The sequence below is a fragment of the Ananas comosus genome, linkage group 22 (genome assembly GCF_001540865.1).
Source record: "Ananas comosus cultivar F153 linkage group 22, ASM154086v1, whole genome shotgun sequence".
NCBI lineage: Eukaryota > Viridiplantae > Streptophyta > Magnoliopsida > Poales > Bromeliaceae > Ananas > Ananas comosus.
In genome coordinates this window covers 5700664-5711485 of record NC_033642.1, presented here as the reverse complement: position 1 = coordinate 5711485, position 10822 = coordinate 5700664, and the positions used below count along the sequence as shown (strand labels likewise).

Here is a 10822-nt window from a genome sequence, read left to right as displayed (position 1 = left end):
TCACTTTGGTTTCTTGTTACTTGCTTGTGTAGGTTTTTGGCTTCAAATGCATTAGACATAGATAAATTTAGGGGTTAAATTTTTTTTCTGTTCATCGATGTCTTTAATCCAGGGCAATGGTTCTCTATTTGAACCCTGCCACATATACAACCAGGTATGAGATGTCTAATTCGAACACTCTGTGGAAGATTACAGGGGAGCAGTCCTGAGATCATAGATTACAACTGTTCTTTTTCTGTAATTAATAATCCTATTAGTTATTAAAATATGCATCTGCTTTGTTGTGGTCAAGATTTCCAAGCTAGCCTGATCACTATCCAATATTTTGAGTTTTATCCTCAAATGATATCATGGTTTGTTGTCTATTAGTAAACTGATGTTGTGTTACAGTTCTGTTTATAGTGCTTTGTGTAAGATTCAGTTGGTAGATGCTTAGATGTACATCCTAGAGTCAATTGATTGAGTAATAGAGTTGATGTAAATATTGTGCTCTGGAATATCCATGTTGAAGATAACGTATAAATTTTTGGTAGAAATTTTATTTTAATTTGAACGCATTTTGCCATTTGAGATAATTAAGAAGTCATTACTTTATTTGAACTCATTGATTCACTTAATTTTCAATATTTTGTAGAATATTTTTAGTTAATTAATAATTTTTTATTATGATGAATTATTTGATGAATTTTATCACTAATTTGGTCTATGATCTACTAGTTAACAGATAATGTATTATTAGGGCATAGTAGAATCTTTAGATGTATAAATTTTAACAAATACTTTGCCTGCTCACTATTATTCTAATTGTCACAGCCCGAGACCCGCTACCTATTTGGCCGGGTTCGGACCGCCGACATCGCCGAACGGACAGGGTTTCCTCTGTACTGCGGACAGAATCTCCCCTATACGTTCAAGGCTCAACAAACAGTACAATACAATAGGTTCCAAACAGGAACAATATTCGTACACTGATTGCATAATGGAAGGTATCAAACAATATAAACATATCCTAAGCTATTACAAGCATTCACAATCATATATTTTACATCTCATTTTTTCTTACAATCAACTTCCAAATGCGATCAAGTTATTACATCATTTATTTCTTTAATACATTTTTGTTCTTTTCTTTCACTACACCCCTAAGCTATGTTGACTCGGGGTACTACTATCTCTGGTCTCTGGGGGTAGGGCGCTACCCACTACTACAAATTTATGATTTAGCGGTATTTACTTTGCAGTATTTATTTAAATAACACTAATTAATATATTTAACAGCATTACTTGATAAGTGCCGATAAATTAAATAATTTAGCAGCAATTTACTAGTAATGTTGCAAAATAGATTAAATTAGCAATATAAATTAGTAAATGCCGCCGAAGTTTCCAGTATTTTATAAAAAATGACACTAAATGTAATAAAGTAGCAGCACTTATTGCTAAATGCCGCAATATTTTCTCTGCAATATTTATTTAAATCATGTCAATTAATATATTTAGCAGCAATACTTGATAATTGCCGCTAGATTTACTTATTTAGCAGCAATTTACTATTATTGTTGCAAAATAGGATAAATTAGCAGCATAAATTATTGAATACTGCTAAATATAATAAACTAGCAGCACTTGTTACTAAATATAATTACTACTTAATATATAATTATTAATATATNATCAATTTCAAATTTTAAATTTTCAATTTTTAAATTTATTTTAAATTTCAAATTTCAAATTTAAAACTATTAATTTTGAAACTTAAATTTCATATTTCAAAATTAAAAATTTATATTTAGTATCTAAATTTAAAATTTTGAAATTTAAAATTTTGAAATTTTGAAATAGAAGACTTAAAATATAAAAAATTAAAATATACATAACTAATAGTCGCTAGCGCAAGTGGCAAAAGGCTTGGTTGTTGGTACTCGAGGTCTCACGTTCGAATCCTAGTTGATTTACATTTCCAGCAAAGTTTAAGACAAAAAGAAATAAATGAAGCGGGTAACATCTCAATATGCCACTTCTAGGGAAAACCCACCTATCCGTAAGTTCACTGCATCAATGTGTTTCTTTACACTATGTTCGAATGCCACTCACCTAGGTTTAGTTAACTCTAGGTTCCACAACACTAGGTTTGATGTCAACCTATGTTTGACGACACTATGTTCATATGTCATTCTTATCAACACCTTTATCACATAACCTAGGTTTACTCAATTCCAGGTTCAATCCACAACCTATGTTCTTTAAACTAGGTTTAATGCCACACACAACCATCCTAGGTTCACGACACTAGGTTAATGCCACACACACAACCGGTACACACAACCATTCTAGGTTCACGACACTAGGTTAATGCCACACACACAACCGGCACACACAACACAACACTAGGTTAATACCACACACACAACCGGCACACACAACCATCCTAGGTTCACGACACTAGGTTAATGCCACACACACAACCGACACACACAACCATCCTAGGTTCACGACACTAGGTTCACATTCGACCTATGTTTACTAACACTAGGTTCGATGCCACTCTACCTAGATCTTGATTCTAGGTTCACTTGTTCAACTTATGTTCATGACACTAGGTTAATACCACTCGATCTATCCTAGGTTCACAATACTAGGTTTAGATGCCACATGCCTATGCATAATCTAGCAATAGGATAACATTCATTTCTATGCTCTAGCATGTTCTAGTACATGTCAACATGAATCTATTCACTAGCATTTATTCTCAATGCATCACTATGCCCCTATCAACTAGCATAATCCACTATCTAGCATTTACATATATATTCCATGAAGCCAACATGCATATACATCTAGTATACATCTTCATAATGTTAATATGCCATTATCATCTAGTATGTATTTCTCAATGCATCTACATGCAATTATCCATTAGCATACATATTCCAATGCATTGTTATGCTATTAGCAACTAGCATGATCAACTATCACATGATGCCATCATGCATACATATTCCCCATCTAGCATCTAAATCCACATGTATAGATCTCTAAACCAAGTAATTAGATTTACATGCATACGATTCCATCTAGCATAATCACAATGCCATTGTATCCACACATATGCATCAACGAGAACTCATAGTCCACTTTGACATGTAGGTGACCTAGTCGCTTCAGTAAGCACAACCCACCTTGATTCGCGTTCCGATTGCTCGTAGCCATTTGCAATATGCCTCCCGCGGCACTCGCCACCTGGTTCGGCTCGAACTCGCACTCGGCCATCGAACGACCACGAATCCGCAGTCCGGAGATTAAAGGTCTTTATCTTGATGTCACGATGCCCCAGATTCGATCTCGCGATTTTTGAACATCGCCTCGGCCCTCCAGGCGGAAACGATGCTCTAACTGTCCGTTTTCCTCATAACTTCGCGTAAGCTCGACGAATCGCCGAACTGACTTTGCCAACGCGTTCGTTTACCTAGCAATTAGGTTTACAGAGGGTCAATCGAGATCAAACCCAACTATTTACAAAAACCCCCTCTTGGATGCCCTAGATGCTACTATAGCAAAATACTCCAAATTGATTCATGAATCAAGCATTTTCCATCTATTTAGCATACTAGGATTCCATCTAATCCATTTCTAGAGCTTAATATTGAAACCCTAGAGTTCTACCATTGATGGACACAAAAGCTTACCTCTCTAAGCTTGCTCCAAGCACAAGAAGAAGAAGAAGATGAAGGTAAAGCTTCTTCTCCAAGCTTCCTTCTCCTCCAATCCCTCCCTCACCTTGTCTTCCTCCTTGAAGAGAAAGAGAGAGAGCTATTCTGGAGAGAGAGAGAGAGAGAGAGGGAGAGTGTGTGTGTTAGGGTGAGAGAAATGAGAGGAACAAGTCCCCACCCTCTCATTTACACTCTACATATGGCAGTTTTGCAAGAAACCCCCTCAACAATGCAAATAATGCACTGCCTCTGCGGGGCCATTTTTTTGTATAAGGGACCGGTCCTTGGACTTGAGGGACCGGTCCCCGTAGGTCCATAATTTCAGCACTTCCAGACTTAGCCAAATTTTCAGCTTTTTCAGCTTTCGGGGTCCGTTTTCGCTCGTTTGGCCTCCGATTTTTTTCAAATCGAACCGAGACCCTCCAAACATGTTTTCGAGCATGTTTAAACCATCTTTTCATCCACGCTAATGCTGAATTTAATTCACGGCCCAACATAGCCTTTCGGGTCCCGTTTCCGCGCCTACGCACACCGAAACGCCCGAATGCTCCCGAACTTCACCGGAACCATTCAACTGGCTCTCCAAACCAATATAAACCGTAACTTCATAATTTTAGAAGTCTGGTACCTTACACTAATTTTGCATTCCAACTCCATATAATGTTTTACAGAGGACCAATTTTGTTAAATTTCTGGGTTGACTAATTATTTGAGTTGAACATTTTTGAGATGGATGAAAAAAGAAACAGTGAGGTCAGAGATGTAAATATTTCAGCACCAGAAATTGAAATATTTTTTATCAATTTTGAAGCCGTTTTTAATTTTTATAAGCATTATACACAAGAATTAGGATTTGGAGTTGTAAAGAGGACAACTAAAATGGCTGATGGCAGGGCTACTTATGTAATAATCGCATGCTCTCGTCATGGAAAAATGAATCAGACCATGATGAATCTTCATCCTCGTCCATTGGTGGTGAAGACGAACTGTCCTGCGAGGATAAATGTGGTAATAAATGCGAATTCATCTTGTGTAATAAGCAAAATGGAACTTGAGCATAATCACGTCCTAAGTTCTTATAAGTCTCGATTTTTCCTCTACAATCGAGTTATACATCCAAGCGTTAAGAGACGGCTTGATCTTAATGATCGTGCTGGAATCAGATTGAATACAAGTTTTAATTCCATCGCTGTTGAGGCAGGTGGGTATGAAAACTTAACATTTGGAGAGAATGACGCTCATAATTATATTGAAAAAGTCCGTCGGTTACGACTAGGTGAAGGTGACGGCGAAGCAATTTGTAATTACTTTAGAAAAATGCAAGAAAGAATGGAAACTATTTTATGCCATAGATCTAGACGATGATTCTCAGCTTCGCAATGTGTTTTGGGCAGATGCTCAGAGTAGAGCGGCGTATGAATGTTTCGGAGATGTAATTACTTTCGACTCGACATATCTTAATAAATAAGTACGATATGCCATTAGCTCCTTTCGTTGGTATTAACCATCATGGACAATCGATCTTGTTGGGATGCGGCCTACTCTCCACTGAAGATACAGAATCGTTTGTATGGCTCTTTCAGAATTGGTGTCATGCATGTCCGATCGTGCCCCCAAAGCAATAATCACATATCAAGATAAAGCGATGCAAAATGCTATCGCACGTGTCTTTCCTGATACTCGGCATCAATGGTGCTTATGGCACATAACAAAGAAGATACCGGAGAAGCTAAGAAGCTATGGCGAATATCATTCCATTAAGAGCGTTATGATGGATGCTATTTATGAATCACCGACAGAAGTTGAATTTGAGGAAAAATGGAAGAGAATGATAGCTTTTTACGTACTTCAAAATAATCAGTGGTTGTCAGGCCTGTACGAGGAAAGACGTAAGTTGATACCAGTTTATATGAAGAATACATTTTGGGCTGCAATGTCCACAACACAGCGTAGCGAAAGTATGAATACATTTTTTGATGGGTATGTGAACTCGAAAACTTCATTAAAACAATTCGTTGAGCAGTATGAAAGCGCAATAAAGAATAAAGCTGAAAAAGAAGCTGAATTAGACTACAAATCATTCAACTCAGTTATCCCGTGTATCAGCCGTTATGCATTTGAGAAGCAATTTCAAGATGTATACACGATTGCGAAATTTAGAGAATTTTAGGCAGAGTTGAAGGAATTAATGCATTGTGAGACCTCCTTACTGTCTTCGAAGGGCAGTGTATATTCTTATCAAGTAAATGAGTATGGCGACGGAGGTAAAGATGTACCCTTCACAGTATATTTTGATGAGGCTAGTTTTCTAGTAAGTTGTATTTGCCGTCTATTTGAGTACAAAGGTATTTTATGTCGACATTCAATTGCCGTCCTAATTCATAGGAAGTTGATGATTGTCCCAAATTCTTACATATTAACACGATGGAGGAAGGACGTCAGACGGAGGTATACCCACGTGAAGACATGGCATAAGAACTTAGGGAGCACCGCTGAAATTTATCGATATGAAGAAGTATGTAGGAATATGTATGGCATTGTAGACATAGCTGCTGAGTCTGATGAGAAATGTAAAGTAGCATTACGTACATTGCGAGATTTGAAGACGAAATTAGAAAATACTTCATCATCGAAGGGGAGCAATGATATTGAATATTCGCCGATTGCGGCAACATCTTCGAATGGTGCGTCGGATGATAGAAGTAACGACCAGAGAGTTTTGAGCCCACTACTTGTTCGCAGTAAAGGCTGCCCGCAAAGCAAAAGAAAAGAGTCGATGACCGATAAAGTTGTACGACGGTTGAAGATGAAAGGCAATAAACAACAGGTATATCTTGACCTACCTCAATCAATGTTTTGTTGGATTCTAATATACGATAGACGACAATGATTGATAATTATTCATGCTATATTTAACAGGTTGGACAACATTGTTGGGACATGTTATATAACGGTGAATGTTCCATCTATAATCGTGTCTCATCATCACACTCGGTGTAATAGACTGAAAATTGGATTATAAGTTAATTGTGATCAAATTGACCACAATAATGCTAAAATGGAAATTAAGTGTTTCTAAGCTTAATTAGCAGCTTGAGAACAGCAATTGATATGTTTTGGAAGTGTGAGAATAGACACGAATGGAATCGAAGTTGTTAGAGACATCCAATTGCCATGATTACTCGAAAGCTGAAATTTTAGTCAACTTGGTCAAAAAATGATCAAATTGATGCAAAATTGAGAATTAAAAGTTACCAAATTAATTTGGTAGCTTGGGAAGTTCATTTGACATGTTTTGGATGTGCTCAAATGAAATTGGAATGAGTTGACCAAGAGAAGAAGAGAGTTGAAGCAACTGCTGATGCTGCTGCTGTTGTCCTGTACCGGTACACATTCTTGTACCGGTACAGCAATTGCGGGCAGCAATTGCCTAGCAATGCAATTTCAGTATTCTGAGGGGCTAAAGTGCAATTTTTTGAGCTTCTCAGCTTACCTTAGTGGAATTACACCTGTCTAAGACCAGAAGTTCCATTCCCCTTCATTTCTTTCATCTCGTTTCTTCTTCTTCTCCCATTAGGCTGAGGCTAAGTGAAGCTTAAGGAGTTGGGTGCGCAGCCTGGATGTTGCGGGCTAAGGAGAGAAAGCTGATCTGAGCAGGAAAACCAGCTGAGGCAAGTGATGGCTATGTTAGTTAAGATGTAGGTGGCGACTTAAGAGAGGTTTGTAATGGGTAGAATGATATGTGCATGCAGGGAATTTCAGTAGAGACTGAAATGGTGAAAGAAAATGAAGAATTGTTGCTTGATTGAAGCCCTCTGTTGATCCGAGCCAAGAAACAACTGGGAAAGAAGCTTGGAGCTTGAGGTAAATGATTAACTCTCAGCTGGAATTATTACAATAGATTAAGAGGAGATTCTAAGTGATGAAAAACTTGTGGAATTAAGCTTTGTGCTGTTGGAGCTGCCGAATAGGAACTGCAGCTGAGAGAGACCTTGAAGCAGAATTTTCGAGTTGTTGAAGCTGAGAACACCTTGGTAGAATACCTAATTAAGGTAAGCTTGTTTCGGTATCATTCTATAAGTAATTATAGTCCAATTAATTGCTTTAGAAATGACTTGTAGAAGGATTTCTTGCTACTGAAATTGGCAGACCTGGGTTCCAGGTTGATTGAAGTTGCTGAATTGGAAACCAGCAGAAGGAAACTTGGAAACTGAGGTAGATAGCTTACTGTTCAGCTGGGATCATAGAATATGCATAAAAGAAGCCTCTAAATGATTTAATTAAGGTGTGTGTATGCTGAAATTTCAGCATCAGTGCAGAATTTAATGTTGAGCTGAATTAAAGGCTTGCTAGAGCTGTCGAATTGAAAGTTTAGCTGAAAAGGAGCTCTAGTGAGCTGCGACTAACTTAGAGAAACTTCTAATCCAGATATGCATAGTACCTAGTACCCATACCTGAATTGGGTAAGGATGAGTACTATAAGATACTCCCGAGTTGAGAAGCATATGCAGAAATTCAAGAAACTGAATTTCAGCATTGAATTCTATTAACAATTGGAGTTGGGACTAGCTACTGAGAACTAGGCCTGGTGAATTTCAGATTTTGGAGCAAAGTTGAAATTGATTAGCTTTAATTTTTGAATGATAGTGATGTTAATCCCTGTTTAAAAGAAGTGATTAATTATGAGTTATTTAGATTTCTAAGGCTCCAAAATGCATATGAGGCCTAGTTAAAAAGCTGTTGTGTATTATGTATCTAAGTAAAGGTCTAATGCCAGTTTGTAGAAATAGGATTGTGATTTCAGTTTAACTTCTTTTATTCTCTTATAAATGAAAGTTAAACATGCTCGAAAGTCTAAATTGACGTTCTGACAGGTCGACGACACGCTAATTACGGTAGAGACCGTTCTAGTTCTATTTGCACTGAGTCGCGAGAGATAGTTGTCGACGCATTTCGAGACGTGGATTCTAGTTGTTGACACCACTACAGGTGGGTGGTGCTATCCGAAATCTTTGAATCACTTTTTATGTCTATGATAATTCATTGAGCATATTTATATTTGTAGTCATGCATTATAGGGTATTGGCATCGTGCAAGTGATCATTAAATATTTGAATTCTTATCAATTGTAAGAACATACGAACATTAGAATGTGGACATAGAACCCTATGAATGTATGGACTATAACAATAGTAAATTTGGTGACATTCTAACTAGAGATTTGATTAGCATCGAGAAATGGAATTGTGAACTAGCATAAAGAGCTAGTTAGAGTTAAAGTGTGACATTGTCTATTGTTGAATCCTCTAAAGGAGGATCAGATCATACTCACATTCGTTTGGTTCAAGGTAGGTCGCTCCTCCTTGAACGATGAGCTCCGGAGTAGTCATCTTTACTGGACCAGGAGGTGCGTCTCCCCCAGTTGACAGTCCCGTCGGGTGCAGGTTGCGTCTCCCCGATATTTGGGATAGTGTCAGTGAGTTATTGTTAACCCAAGGGTTAACCAATGGATTGGGTAATTTCAGTAAAAGCATGCATGCATGCTTACAGTTTTCATATATTGCTTCTTTCAGTTTTGTACAGGCATTGTAGTAGTTACATGTTATAGTTGGTTACTCTCTGTTTACTTCTTTTGTCTACATATGCCTGAATAGATCTAGTGGGTGAGTCGGCGAGGTCGACGGCCGAACCCACTGGGAACTTTTAGTAGTTCTCACACCACTAACCATACAGGTTCCAGTGCGAGCGTTGTGGCCGAGGATCGCGGCAAGAGCCTTGCAGCCTAGCTAGCAGACACCAGTGTTTAGTGGTATACCATTTTGAGTTCACGTGATACATTTTGATGTACAGAGACATGTAAATGAATGTATTATAAAGCATGTAGATAACTAAATGTTTCAGTTATTCAGTTCAGTTTAAAAGTTTTAAATGACAATGAATTTCATTTATAGTTAGTTACTTTCACTTGTGCTTATTGCTTGCCCTCGTGCAAGCCATGTATATTGAAATGTCATCCTGGAAAATTGTTTATTTCTTTATATATGTACTCGTTGTTGTTGAGCCTTGGGCGGACAGAGGAGGTTCTGTCCGTTCGGCGTCTGTGTACGGGCCCGGATCGACCAAATTGGCGATAGCAGGACGTGACAGATAAAGTGGTATCAGAGCAACGCAAGTGAAAGTATAGGATAGACCTAGGGACCTTAGGATGGAAAACCATAAGGATCTAGGTTCGTGAGAGACGAGAATCTTGGTAAGTGGCGAAAGGTTAAACCGATTGGGTCGTGTGTTGTATACCTCTATAAAGGATCTTAGAGGTAGATTCAAGGAATAGTGTATTCTCAACAGGGAGTGTTCATGTTGGGTGCACACAACATGAAACCGAGTGATGAGAATAGGTTTCCTTGTATGACTTTCGCCTCATTTGAGTCGGGTTGACGATAGTTGTTTCGTGTTTGACCTTGAAGGTCAAGAATCGGTCACGTTGTTACGCGTTTGGTGGTCTGGTGTAGTTGATCTCTAATGAGATCGATATGGTTCGGGATAAGTGGAATCCTTGAATTGACCGAGTTTGATGGAAACTTGAAACTTTGGGGTCAGTTAGTCACACCGTGGTAGGGTTGATGAATAGTCGTAGTGCAATGTCAGCGAGAGGCTGTTGTGTATTTGGTGGATTGAGTCAATGGACTCCAGAGGACGGTGGCGTAGTTGGATAACCCTTGTGACCTTCAGGAAAGCATAGTTCATCTGTTGTGGATGAAGGAATATTCGTGAGTCGAGAATCTATGATTTGACTTTAGGAAAATCTTTCATGGAAGGATTTATGTGTCTGGGACAGGATATGGGGTATATTGTTGGAATAAACGACAAGTGAACTTCCAGATAAGTTTGAGAAACTATAGCAGAGTGATTGCTCAGTGAAAGAGTATGTAGAGAGATTTTTTTTCTGCACGCCGAAGTTTGTTTAGTATACAGTATGAGATATTGAGAACGAGGCTAGTAGTGATATATGAAAACTTCGATAAAAGAAGCTATACATTTTCTTAATTCACAATTTTCTGATGAAGTATTGGATTGGATCGTGTGGTTGAAGTCAGGTGATATGTTGTGCGGAA

The 10822-nt window shown here is 38.1% G+C and overlaps 1 long non-coding RNA gene and 1 pseudogene across 1 annotated transcript; both read left to right on the top strand.

Annotated features, from left to right (window-relative positions):
• LOC109727549 lies at positions 4590 to 7924 on the top strand (annotated as a pseudogene).
• On the top strand, positions 8553 to 9614 carry LOC109727485. Its single transcript, XR_002220783.1, has 2 exons — positions 8553 to 8699; positions 9444 to 9614. It is a non-coding gene; the product is annotated as an uncharacterized LOC109727485 (long non-coding RNA).